A 15093-nucleotide genomic window follows, 5' to 3' on the forward strand; every position below is an offset into this window, starting at 1 on the left:
TTTTGGTACGTCCAGTTGGACAAGTCTAAAACGAGTTCTAAAAGCTTTACTTTTACTGGGCACAATATTGCTCAGCATGAGATTACGATGTGACAAGATTTTTTCATGCATGGGTCCCCAATCAACTACGAAAGAAGAGTGTAAGTTCCCTCAAAGGCAAATCCACGATTTGAATGATTTCCTATAACGACTTCAAGTTAATACTACAATAATAATTGAGTTCTAGGTTTACGTTAACCTGTATCGTATCCACCTCTGGTCAAGTTGTAAACATATCATTCATTTGGAATCATTAGAGCGTTGTGTATCCCGTGGTGCGCAGCTATTTCACCAAGGAACAAGAGTTCAGGCAGCACGAGGAAGTTTTAGCGCCAACTTCACCAGTGGCATCTCAACAACAACAACAAAAGACCCAGTGTAATCCATAAAATGGAGTCTGGGGAGGGTAGTCAGTAGTGTATACGCATACCTTACTCCTACCTTATAAAAATCCATATGTGTCTCTGCCATATGGTGCAGAGGCTTCACAAAACTCAAACGGCTAGTCACGCATGGTTAACTACACTAACTACATTTTTCAATAAAAGGCAACTTACCCAATACCATAGCCAAACTCTCAATATAGTAAGGAGGCTTACCATTATGTTTCTTCTCCAACTCCCCCTACTTTTAAAATTTCAATTTGGAGGATGTTCACACAGTCAACCTCAGTTCCTGCGAGTATACCTGGAAAGACACCAAAAAGTTACAGAAACAGCAAGCATGAGGGATTCCCCACTCATGCTCGAGGTTCCATAGAAATTCTACACCACCTTTTCTAACCCAGTCCGCTAGGCAGGCAATTCAACAAAGGCGGACTCAACCTTGGAGTGGCCCTCATGCCAAACCTAACAAAATGATGAGGCCAAACTTCAGAATCAATCTGAAGCCCATAGATTGACCAGCAAACAGATTCTTCAATATACAATGACAATTAAAAATCTTTAAAGGGAGGAAAAAACGAAGTACTTCTCTTCACATTCTCCACAAGATGTGTTACACGGCGAACAAGACTAGATGAAAATAACAAAGCACTAATGATTAGAACGGCGAGTTGTTCTTTCATACACAACCAGATATTCTATAAGAAGCCCATGCCTTCTGACATTTTACCTTCTAAAACTTGACCATTAAGAAGCAAGAACTGGGGAAAAAAAATTGTCTTGCCTCCAACAAAGTCTTCCCCATCCTTAACTAATAGGTTATCTACATTCTTAGGATCGGGAATCCGAGTAGTGCGAAATTTAGCCAAACAACGGTATAATGACAATAATAAAGACAATGGAAGTTGATAACAACGACAATTAAAGTAGATAAAGAAGACACAAATTTAACGTGGTTCGGTCAAAGTGACCTACGTCCACAAGCGGAGAGGAGCAATTTACTATAACAATAAGAGTATAAAAGAGAGTACAAAATTAGAGTAAACACTCTAATTAATCCCAAATATCCTAAGAGAATAACCTCACAAGATTACTCCAAAGAAAGGGTTCACACAAGTGCTTCCCAATACTTAACTCTCTTACAAAACACTCTTAATAAAGGAAGAAACAAGAAATGAAAACTCAACTCTTGTTGGTGTGTCTAAAATGAACTAATGGCCTTCCCTTTTATAGGCAAAAAAGTCTTGACCTCTTAGATGTAAAAGAAGAGATACAACTTGTGCAAATGATGTCCAACACACAATGCAATATTTTTGGGTCCCAAGGAATATTGCCAACAAAGTCTATACTTTGCGAAGATGCTTATGTTTATGTGAGATGGACTTCATTTGACAAAATAATGGCCATATTACAAATCTCCACCTTGGCCTAATTTTGGATGATATAGTAATTTGCTCCACCTTCTCCGCAAAAGCCCCAATGGGCATATGTCAAAATTTAATGCCATCAAAATCAGACAAGTTGTCTGATACCGAAACTGTAGTAGAGCCTATAACAGTGGAGCCCAATAAAGTATACAACGAACAAGATTTGTGTGCTTTCATGATCACACGAGCACCTTGAATAATTTTAAGAACTCCACCTTCACCAGTAAATTTGCACCCAAGGAATTCTAAAGTGCCCAAAGATATGAGATTTTTCTTCAACACAGGAACATATCTAACATCGGTGAGAGTTCTCACCACATCATCGTGCATTCTGACCCGAATTATACCTTTGCCAATAACGTTACAAGTAACATTGTTACCCAATTGGACAACTCCACCTGCAACTGAATCATATGTAGAAAACAAGTCCCTACTAGGACACATATGATATGAACAACCGGAATCTAAAATTCACTCATTGTCTAATCTGAAACTAGTTTCAGTTGATAAAAATATAGTTCCCTCAATCTCATCAGTTGCTACACTAGCTTCGGCGGTGTCAGTATTTTTGTGCTCATTTTTTCTTTCTTTGTGCTTTTCTTTATTTTTCAGTTTATAGCATTCAGAGATATTGTGACCTTTCTTATGACAATAGCGACACTCTAAATTATTGTATCTAGAATTGGAGTCGGATTTGCCCCTAACAAACAAGCCAACTTCCGCTTGAGTTACACTAGCTTCCCTAGTAATATCACTATCTATCTGTTCTTTTGATTTTAAGATAGATTTAATATCCTTATAAGAGATATTATCCTTTGCATAAAGCATAGTATCTCTTATATGCTTAAAAGATGGGGGTAGAGAACAAAGCAGTAACACGACTTGATCCTCATCTTTAATTTCAGCATCTATATTACTCAAATCCATAAGAATGGAATCAAAGGTGTCAAGATGAGAAAGAATAGAGGTACCTTCACTTATACGAATTGTATAAAGCTTCTGCTTCACGTAAAGCCTATTTTCCATCGTCCTCTTCATATATAAGGTTTTCAATTTTTCCCACATGCCTTTCACTGTGGTTTCTACAAAAACTTCACGTAAAACCTCATTTGAGAGATTTAAAATAATACCTGCTTTTGCCTTTTTGTCTATGATGACAAACTCCTCGTCCGTCATTTTATCCGGCTTCTTCTCCTTTCCTTGCAACGCCAAGTCTAAGCCATCCTGAATTAGGATAGCTTCTATCTTTAATTGCCACATTCCGAAGTTTGCTCTTCGGTCAAATTTCTCAACATAGGACTTTGTTAGAGTCATTTTGGCTATTGAAACTAACCCGGTTAGATCCGGCTCTGATACCAATTTGTTAGGATCGGGAATCCGGGTAGTGCGGAATTTAGCCAAACAATGGTATAATGACAATAACAAAGACAATGGAAGTTGATAACAACGACAATTAAAGTAGATAAAGAAAACACAAATTTAACGTGGTTCGGTCAAAGTGACCTGTGTCCACAAGCGGAGAGGAGCAATTTACTATAACAATAAGAGTACAAAAGAGAGTACAAAATTAGAGTAAATACCCTAATTAATCCCAAATATCCTAAGAGAATAACCTCACAAGATCACTCCAAAGAAAGGGTTCACACAAGTGCTTCCCAACACTTAACTCTCATACAAAATACTCTTAATAAAGGAAGAAAGGAAGAAACAAGAAATGAAGACTCAAGTCTTGTTGGTGTGTCTAAAATGAACTAATGGCCTTCCCTTTTATAGGCAAAAAAGTCTTGACCTCTTAGATGTAAAAGAAGAGATACAACTTGTGCAAATGATGTCCAACACACAATGCAATATTTTTGGGTCCCAAAGAATATTGCCAACAAAGTCTACACTTTGCAAAGATGCTTATGCTTATGTGAGATGGACTCCATTTGATAAAATAATGGCCATATTACAAATCTCCACCTTGGCCTAATTTTGGATGATATAGTAAATTTGCTCCACCTTCTCCGCAAAAGCCCCAATGGGCATATGTCAAAATTTAATGCCATCAAAATCAGACAAGTTGTCTGATACCGAAACTGTAGTAGAGCTTATAACAGTGGAGCCCAATAAAGTATACAACGAACCAGATCTGTGTGCTTTCATTATCACACGAGCACCTTGAAAAATTTTCAGAACTCCACCTTCACCAGTGAATTTGCACCCAAGGGATTCTAAAGTGCCCAAAGATATGAGATTTTTCTTCAACTCAGGAACATATCTAACATCGGTGAGAGTTCTCACCACATCATCGTGCATTCTGACCCGAATTGTACCTTTGCCAATAACGTTACAAGTAACATTGTTACCCAATTGGACAACTCTACCTGCAACTGAATCATATGTAGAAAACAAGTCTCTGCTAGGACACATATGATATGAACAACCGGAATCTAAAATCCACTCATTGTCTAATCTGAAACTAGTTTCAGTTGCTAAAAATATAGTTCCCTCAATCTCATCAGTTGCTACACTAGCTTCGGCGGTGTCAGTATTTTTGTGCTCATTTTTTCTTTCTTTGTGCTTTTCTTTATTTTTCAGTTTATAGCATTCAGAGATATTGTGACCTTTCTTATGACAATAGCGACACTCTAAATTATTGTATCTAGAATTGGAGTCGGATTTGCCCCTAACAAACAAGCCAACTTCCGCTTGAGTTACACTAGCTTCCCTAGTAATATCACTATCTATCTGTTCTTTTGATTTTAAGATAGATTTAATATCCTTATAAGAGATATTATCCTTTGCATAAAGCATAGTATCTCTTATATGCTTAAAAGATGGGGGTAGAGAACAAAGCAGTAACACGACTTGATCCTCATCTTTAATTTCAGCATCTATATTACTCAAATCCATAAGAATGGAATCAAATGTGTCAAGATGAGAGAGAATAGAGGTACCTTCACTCATACGAATTGTATAAAGCTTCTGCTTCACGTAAAGTCTATTTTTCACCGTCCTCTTCATATATAAGGTTTTCAATTTTTTTCACATGCCTTTAGCTGTGGTTTCTACAGAAACTTCACGTAAAACCTCATTTGAGAGATTTAAAATAATACCTGCTTTTGCCTTTTTGTCTATGATGGCAAACTACTCGTCCGTCATTTTATCCGGCTTCTTCTCATTTCCTTGCAACGCCAAGTCTAAGCCATCCTGAATTAGGATAGCTTCCATCTTTAATTGCCACATTCCGAATTTTGCTCTTCGGTCAAATTTCTCAACATAGGTCTTTGTTAGAGTCATTTTGGCTATTGAAACTAACCTGGTTAGATCCGGCTATGATACCAATTTGTTAAGATCAGAAATTCGGGTAGTGCAGAATTTAGCCAAACAACGGTATAATGACAATAACAAAGACAATGGAAGTTGATAACAACGACAATTAAAGTAGATAAAGAAGACACAAATTTAACGTGGTTCGGTCAAAGTGACCTACGTCCACAAGCGGAGAGGAGCAATTTACTATAACAATAAGAGTACAAAAGAGAGTACAAAATTAGAGTAAACACTCTAATTAATCCCAAATACCCTAAGAGAATAACCTCACAAGATCACTCCAAAGAAAGGGTTCACACAAGTGCTTCCCAACACTTAACTCTCATACAAAACACTCTTAATAAAGGAAGAAAGGAAGAAACAAGAAATGAAGACTCAAGTCTTGTTGGTGTGTCTAAAATGAACTAATGGCCTTCCCTTTTATAGGCAAAAAAGTCTTGACCTCTTTGGTGTAAAAGAAGAGATACAACTTGTGCAAATGATGTCCAACACACAATGCAATATTTTTGGGTCCCAAAGAATATTGCCAACAAAGTCTACACTTTGCAAAGATGCTTATGCTTATGTGAGATGGACTCTATTTGACAAAATAATGACCATATTACATACATGCAAGTCAAGACAGAGACATCTAAAAGGGTGTGTGATGAATGTCAGAAGAAAGGAAAAGCCCTCTTCTGTACATGAATGATGATGGATATAAGCTTGGTGCAAAAGTTAATTGCAGGAATCAAATTGACGCCGCAATTGCTAGCCAAGATAAAACTGATATTGAGGAAAATATGGCAAGATAAAACTGAAGTCAAGCTCCAAAATGGGAAACCTATCATCAGCACCAAAAAAAGTAAACGACGGGCATTAGTACTAGCATGTCGCAGATTGAAGTGCAGCCTGCTTGATGAGCTGCTCACACTTAATTGTCCAGCATTGATAAATTCATCCTTGCCGGAGGTTGTAGTAACATTCACAGGTGATGAACCTATAATAAAAGATTTTGTAAATGAATATTGTAGCTCCCTCATGATAGAGAATTGCTAGGATGTATATTTATCAATGACTCCAAAAAAGGAAGCAATGTGGATTAAAAGTGATGTCAAGAACCAAATCTGAAAGAAGAGTACTTACAATCATAATCTGCCCATCCAATTCTTTTCCGAGCCAAGTCATATACAATGATCTTATCTTTAAGAACAAGATCTGAGCAACAAGAGAAAGAGAAGTGAGTGCCAACTAGTTTCCATCTTTACTCTAGATTCTCCACTCTCTCACAGTAATGATGCAAGTAATGCAATTAGGAAACCAATAAATATAATATTTGTATGGTAAACCACATTGGGACACATTTTCAGCATTTCCACTCCAAATCAAATAGAACATATGACTCCTATAACCACTTACCTTAGGCGACTTCAGCTTTTAAAAAAAATTCATTTCATTCCGTTCCCCCCAGTCCCCCTCTCTTCCCCCGTGAGCGATCTAGTGTTACATAGTCTGTTATTTCAGAGAGTGGAAATTCTGGGAGGGTATCAGGAGAAGGTACTCAAGTACACATGCACACATAAAATTGATCCACATTGCATTATATTTACCAAAACTAAGATAAGCAAACTTTGGTCATCACTGCTCACAAAAGGTACTTGTTTTGTTTCAGTCAGCGGCCACGTGCAGGTGCAATGTGTGTGTGGATAGATAGATAGATTCTGAAAACGGATGCTTTTGGCTTGAGTTTTCAAAAATGGACCACTGGAACATATCTACAAGCACTTTGGACCTCAACTCTTCAATTTGAGTTCACTGTTACTTGCTGTGAAGAGGAAGAAGAAGCCGCAAAGTTAACAGGAAAGAGAAAGAACAATATACAACCCCAAACAAATAACTTAAGTTCCACAGAGGGGATACTCGTTTCACTTTTTATCAACAATAAGACAATCATAAATCCAGGATTATACAAAAGGCTGCTACATTATATGGCCATTAACTACGTCAAGACTATGCATCCGTTTCTATAAACGCTCCAAATGGACAAGAATCTCCCTCACCTATACAAGTACCTTCGAACCAACATTATCACAGAAACAGAAAGATCACGGCACAACCTTAGGAAGAACTTTTGAAAATGGAAGGATAATCAGATTCCCTTTAAAATCTTTCCACCAATCAACTATCCATGAATGCCACTTTCTGCTCTCTTTGAACATCAGAGAACAACTGCCTGTGACTATACATGCTACCTTTCAGCTTATTAACAACTGCTTCACTCACTGAAAACACACAGAATCAATCGTCTAAATCTTTGAAAAATTTTGTCCGCGAAAAGTACTAAGAATCCAGTAATGCCAGGAAATGCATCTGGGCCAAGAAGGAAGCAAACTTTTCATCCATGAGTAAAGAAAGTAATTGACAGCACAAAATGAAAATTCTGTGACATTTCAAATGATAAAGATATCAATATGAAAGGTTTTCTAAGCACCGACAATACTTGAGCACACAAGTATACAGATATCACGCACAATGATAAGCACCCACTAAAGAAGCTAAAATGTAGAATGAAGTAACGGAAGTATGAGACGTAACCATTATCCGGAAACCAGCCTCCTAAAATTGTTACGCCTGCATCATCTTTTTGAAAGCTAATGCACCACATAGCAGCACCTTCCTGTTTAACACATATAATAGAGTCACTTATCTTTGTACTTCATAAAAATAGCAGATAAATCATGAAAGTGACAAGGTTTAATATAACTTTTCAGTAGAAGACGTTTAAATTACAAATGCAGGTTTCAACACTCACATAAAAGCCCATATGCACAAGGTAGTCCGCTGGTCTTAAATCCATGGATGCACCACCAGCAAAGTTTAGAGAAAATAGAGGAAACATATCGGCTATGCTGTTTGAGAAACAGGGTGCCACACCCAAGTCACGAAAGAATTGTGTAGAGACCATTGAGGTACATAATAACTTCAATTCAATTAAACACAGAACAACGAACCTTGAGGAAACTAGATAGCACGGCCTTCTTCCTGATATGACTGGCCTGGCTGAAGGTGAAGCAGCGGCAGTTATCTGCAGATGAATAAGTTAAAATAAAGAAAAGAGAACAGCAAAATTAGCAACCTTCCTTGCAAAGGTACATAGCCTTCAATGTAACAGAAAAAAAATTGGAATTCACTTTGTACTAGAAAGAAGTTTCCGCAATAGATCATTTGCTGAGGATAATGTTTGGGTACAGTTTGTAATATATGTCGTGGAATATCAGTACACAAAATAAGCAGTCAACCATCTTGCATGGAGTACCCTTATGAAACATTTTACCAGCAAGGAGGATTGTGGGAAGACAAGGAAACGCTCCCACCCATCAGTCTTGATTATGAAAGAGGAAATGAAGTTTGTAAAAATGGACACTTCAAATTAAGTCCTTCAGCTGATGAGCATGTCCTAGATGTGGCCAGTGTTATGAAACTACCTTTATTGGATTAACAAGTAGTAAAGTTCATCTAGTTCTGTCATCTTGATTTGGGAAGAAAATTTTTTTATATATGAACAGACTTGGCCTATTTCAGGCTTAGTCTGGACCACGTTTAATCTAAGGGGGAGGCAGATGATAAGTCCATTTTATATCGAGTTAATCATATCTTTTCGCATAGGTTTTGCTTTACTTTTGAGAATTTATCACTTTGAATTAATACCAATGTGGTTAGTTTGTTAGATCTTGGTGCTTTGGAAGCATTTTGAGATCAAAAGGAAGAAAAAGTGGAGAACACGAGATAGAGGGATCATCCTTCCTGAAAGGACCATCTGGCCAAGGCATTTTAGCGGTTCGACTTTGTTGGTTTTCATAGAGAACTTCGTGGAATAAGAAGAATCAAGCTTCATCAAAGATCAAGGACCCAATAAGTTTTTCTATCTCCACTGTTACACAATAACACTGTGTTTTGAATACTTTGATTTGCTCTAGCATGTCTATATGAACTACATACCTTTTTTAGGGCTTAGATTCTTTTGTGGATTCAGGGTTTTGATTAATATCATATGTTCTTGACTATTATATGTTGATTGCTAGAATTCTTTACCTAAATCTGCTCTTAGCATTTTTGATTACTTGATCGCCGATTAAATTGCCAAGGTAATTTAAGTTTACCAGGAAAGAGAACTTAAGTTAAAAACCTGAATTGGATAGCCTTTGATTAATATATCCCGTCCAGAATCCCACTGGAAACGATGACTAATTAGCTTGTGGGATAGGAATATCATCATTGACCTTAGGCATTCATGTTAGGATTGGCATTCAAAGCCTTATCTCTGGATTATTAACCATAAGAATTTAGGTTAATGGGCAAATACAATAAGTTCACTCATGACTCAACATAGGAATACACTCGTATATATTTTGAGAATCCTAGACCAAATTGGGAGAACACTTACAGCATTGACAAAGGTTCATAAGCTTCTGCAGTAAGATAAGCTAAAGTTGTACCAGAATCAACAATGGTTCCTCGATCACCAGAGATCGCAAAAACTGCTGGATCAACCGGCATAGTTTGCCCATTGACGGCAATGCTCTGTAGATATACATTGTAATGACCCCTGCAAGAGTGGAGCAAAGAAATAAATGGATGTACACCTCAACCATTGTCTTTCTGAGTACAGACAGTTATCAGTGCTAATAACTGAAAGGAAGCAGAAGCAATGTCAGGGACCATCAAAATCTAACAAAAGAGGAATAGGTGTTGAATACATGGAAGTAATCTATATTTATTGGTAAATTCCATTTAATAACCTACTTGTGAAGAGCAACTCATCTGGCATTTAATACTAAAATTTGTTGAAGATAATGAAAGATTTCCATGTGAGTATCGATGTCGTCCTCCATATTTACATGTAAACTATTTTGAGAAACTATGTTGCTCGGATACAGGTACAGGTATCCCAATGGTTCGGTTCGGATCTAACTGTCAGATTCCTCATCACATAAAATTTAAGTACCAACAAATTTTGTGTAATTATGACTTGATCTTTATTTTTAATTAATTAAATATTCGGGTGCTGAGATACGGCTCGCATTTTAGGAGGATCCGATATAGATGCAACAACATTTTTGGAGGATCCGACTGTTAGGATCGAAATAATCAGGTGTCATGCGGAAGTTACTAAAACAAACCTTGAACAACGATAAATCAGACAACAAAAGAGAAATCTACCAAAAGAGACAAACATTTAACGTGATGCAGTCAATTGACCGACGTCTACAAGCGGAGATGAGCAATGAGTACAAAATATCGAGAGAACAACCTCACGAAGAGGCAAACACAAGTGACACACTAACACTTGTCCCGAAAAGTTCTCCGCCTAAACAAAGCTCTCGAACCCCATATGACTACATTGTGGATGGTGTTGAATGAGAAGAAATGATCCCAAAGGGACTTTTTTTTTTGAATAAATAAACCAATATGATAAATAAGAAATCAAAATCAATATCCGAATAACAATAGTCATGAAAGAACCACAACCCTAGAACGTGAAGTTTAGCTCCACATAGACATGGTAGCCAAACGACAAATCATACAATGAAACATAAAAATTACTAAGTTTGGTGGAAGAAAGATGAAACTCGGCCTCCACGGCAGCTCTGTGCTTTCCCTTCATCAAAAGTTCCTCTCAAAAACGTGTGAGCACCTAATTTTTGACTATATTTGAATTTTTACCACCTTTTACTATGTAAATATTTTTAGAAATTTAATATATATATTTTTAGATTTTTTATATTTTTTTAATATACGGTAAGAATTAAAAATAAATTAAAAGTTCAAATTATTACTATTAGTATTATTTTTACTTTTTATCTTTATTTTAAAATAAAATAAATTTAAAAAACGAAAAAATTAAATATTTTTTAAAATTTTCGAATGGAAATAAAATAATAGGAAAATTAAAAGTATGGAATAAAAAATTAAAAGTAAAAGTAGGTGAAAATTAATTTTTAAAAAAAGTAAAAGAAAGTGGAAAATTAAAAAAATAAAAGTAAAAGAATGTGAAAATTTAAAAAAATGAAAAGTAAAAGAAAGATGAAATTAAAAAAATAAAAGTAAAGGTAGCTGAATTTCTTTTTTTTTAAAAAGTAAAAGAAAGTGAAAATTTAAAAAAGAAAAGTAAAATAAGTGGAAATTAATAAAAGAAGAGTAAAATAAGTAAAAAAATAAAAAAAGTAAAGTAAAAAAGGTAGGAAATTAAAAAATAAAAGTAAAGGAAAGTGAGGAATTATTTTTTTTTAAAAGGAAAAAAAATGGGAAGTGAGAATTCTTTTTAATTAAAAAATAATAAATAAAAAAAATCTAAAAGAATTCCAATTTTTTTTCCTCTATAAATAGAAGAGAAATGTGAGGAGAAAAGAAGGGGGAGAAGGAGAAAAAAAGAAGGGGGAGGGAATTGAGAGAAATTATTTTTTCTTCTTCTACGCTAAGGGAATTTCTGCTCGTGTCATTCTTTCTTCGTCTTTCTTTCAAACAATCCAACAAGTCATCACCCAAAACCCAACAAAATACTTCATAACGTCCTATTTTACACGCCAAAAAGTGGAGTCAATAGTAGAGGTCGAGGATTCTGTTGGAGCTCCGTTAACTAGGTTTGATGTTATTCGTCGCTTATGCTTGTTCGACGTTCGTCTGAGTTATTGTACCTGTTCTTGGAGACTCATTTAATTAAAAATTTTGCATTAAAGGTTTATTCTTCCCTCTGTTCTTTTTATCTTATTTCATGTGATTTTATTTATTTGCCTTTAAATTTTATAAATAATAATATAAGTTAGTCCTTAAATGCTATATGCTTAATCAGTTTTTGGAAATATGGTATTCAAACTTACTTTAAAGTTGGGAAGATTTGGACCCTAATGAGTTTGGGCTTCAATTGTTGGGTTGTAGATTATTGGTATATGATGGTTTATTTATTCAAATATCTAAAATCATACACTTCTTCCACAAGTAATTACATAATTCATGGCCTTCACAATAATCTCAAACTTAGGAAAGAAACAAATCATGAATGCGCTAGAATGCTTTAGGCGTACTCATAATTAATTGAATCATCGTGATTATGTATACGTTCGAGTGACATAATTACGATTCCCAAAACTAAAATCAAGGTATGCGTTCGCGCAACTTTGGGCGAAATAACCTTAAATATAATAAAAATGCTATTAATTGCGTGCACGTATACGTGACATGATTTTGGCACAATAAACTAAACGGATTCACACACGTGATTCGTTTCAAAGATAATTCCATATTTTAATATAAAAGCGGACAGATAAAATATGAAAACTAATAAATCACAGTTTATCTAAACTTAATTCAAGCCAAGTTGTAGTCAATAAAGCGACCGTGCTAGAACCACGGGACTCGGGGAATGCCTTACACCTTCTCCCCGGTCAACAGAATTCCTTACCTGGACTTTATTTTCGCATACCAATAATAATAGAGTCAAACCTTCTTTTGACTAGGGATTCAAATAAAAAGTGACTTGGAACACCCAAAAAATCAATTCCAAGTGGCGACTCTGTAAATAAAATAATCCTTATTCAAATTTATCACTTTAATTGAAAAAACTCTTTAACCCACAATAATCCATAAAACATATATCTTTTGGGGCAAAAAGAGGTGTGACAGCTCTGGCGACTCTGCTGGGGAAAAGAACCTAGAATCTCTGATTTAGGGTTCAGAATTCTAGCTTGTAATGTGATATACTAGGCTTTCTTGATTGCTGATACTACTGTGTTTGTAGGCCTAATGTGCTAATTGCTGCTCATTTACCGCTTTGATAATATTTGAATTATATAAACTGCCTTTTTACGCCTCCCTTCTGAGTCTTCTGAATTTATGGTGTACACGTGCGCGTGACCCACTTTTTTGTTACAGGTCATACGAAATAGAATGAGACTGGATCAATAACTAGGCCGGGTAGACTTTCGTGCTCCCGGTACATTGCCCCTACCTCGGCTCGAGCTGTCCGCTTGGGTAAGCCAGGTCTAAAACACACCCCGAGGATTTAAACCTAGAATAACATAGCCTCATGCCGGATCTCTAGTAGGAATGTTTGTTTGCATCACGTGCATTTGACTTTGGAGACTCAATATAGAGGTTGGGTCCGTCTAGGATAGGTGTACCCAAAATAAAAGACCATCCTAATGCATCCTGCGTGCTACTTGTCCAATTTGTTTGATCTGGTTTACATGTTGACTGGCTTCTAGAATAAAAACAGAAAATTGAGAAAAGCAGGGTGAGAGGTAGGAGAGAAAATTCATCCGGTTTCTAAAATTACGGTATTTGAAAAATCCCGAAACTCTGCCCAAATTTTGAAAAAAAAAGGCATTTCAAGTGTTATATTTCCCCTATTATGTCAAAATGGATCGAACTACGCGGGTCTGATTCTCACCGGATGTGAGATACGTAGGCAAATCTCATCGGTTTCGGCCCCAATTATTTTTAAAAAATCCAAAACTATTTTTCTTTAATTCCTTCTTTAGAAATCTTTCTTTTAGTCGTCAAATCTAAAAATCCAAAAATATTTTCTTCCTTTTTCAAAAGTCTTTCTCCAAAAAAAATAAATTAAAAACAATAAATTCAAAATTCAAAAAAATATTTTCTTTCTTTCGAAAATTATCAAAAAATAAAAAAATAAAAAATAAAAATCCAAAAATATTTTCTTTCTTGTTTAGTACTCTTTCTTTCGAAAATTTCGAATAAAACAAATAGAGAAAAATTCAAAATCTAAAATATTTTCCTTGTTAGGAGCTTTTGTGGTATGATTTTCAAAAAAGAAAGATTGATAAATAAATTAGAAAAAGAGTTAGCTTATTTACTTTATTTCTGGTATTCTTGAACTACGTAATAATTTGATTCATGCGACGTCATGATACGTAGGCAATCCCTATCGCATTCGATCATAGCCTTAAATAAATTGAGTGAAAAAATAAATCAAAACAAATATTGAGTGAAAAATAAAGAAAAGAGTAACAAAAAATATCAGAGAAAAATAAAGAGCAAAAAACAACAAACAAAAAAAAAAAAATCAAGATATGAAAAAAAAAAAAGAGCCTCTGGAGATGGAATAAGTTCATCCATGTTGGTGAATCATATTCAAGCTTGTTCCAAAAGCTAATCAGGCTAGGTTTGTTACAGCCAGTGGCCTCGAACCGACCGAACCCCGAGTCCCCTCGCACCGAGCTAATGCTAGATGTGAATACCACTCTCGAGCAGTGGGACACAGTACGGAGGACTGTTAGACCCTCAAGAGGGCAGTTGAAGACTTGATTGAAGCTGAAAGAATCGTTCTTCGGGACGAAGAGGCTCATGATGTGACGAACAATCCGTTGCCTGCTCACAACACTAGGCCAATAGTCAGAATGATTTACGAGGATGAAGAATTTGATCCGGCACTGAAGGCCATTATAGTCATTGCCGAGATAGGAGAAAAGCCAAAAAACGGTCGCCAAGCCTGAAAGTCCCCCATCAGACGGAAGTCTCGGTAGCCAGTCTTGCTATCTTTTCTGCGTCCGGATTATTTTAGGTGTAATCCGAATTTTTTTATTTTATTGTCTTACTTTCTGATGTAAACCCTTTTACCTTTAAAATTCAAAAAGAAAATCAAATTAAAAAAATATCAATTAAATGAAATTAATATTTCATTGTCCAGGAATGTCTTTTTTCTTAATCTTGTCACCTTTCTTATTCCCTTTTCAATTCTGTTAATGCAGATTTTTATAATATGACATGTTTGCGGACTTCATGCCCAGATCCTAAAACGCTGTCAGACCTCGAAAAAATGAATCAAGAAGCAGAATGTGTTGAAGATAAGGCTTGTGAGAAAATAAATAAAGAATTGGAACATTAGGCCTAAGCCAAGTCCAAATGAAATCGGAAGAAGTTGAAATTCCCTC

General features: G+C 35.7%; 1 pseudogene; it reads right to left on the minus strand.

Annotated features, from left to right (window-relative positions):
• Positions 1-5549: 5549 nt before the first annotated feature.
• The window catches only part of LOC104112994 (aspartic proteinase 36-like), a 32712-nt pseudogene continuing 23168 nt past the window's right edge, over positions 5550-15093 (minus strand).

Source organism: Nicotiana tomentosiformis, chromosome 2 (genome assembly GCF_000390325.3).
Source record: "Nicotiana tomentosiformis chromosome 2, ASM39032v3, whole genome shotgun sequence".
Classification (NCBI taxonomy): Eukaryota; Viridiplantae; Streptophyta; class Magnoliopsida; order Solanales; family Solanaceae; genus Nicotiana; species Nicotiana tomentosiformis.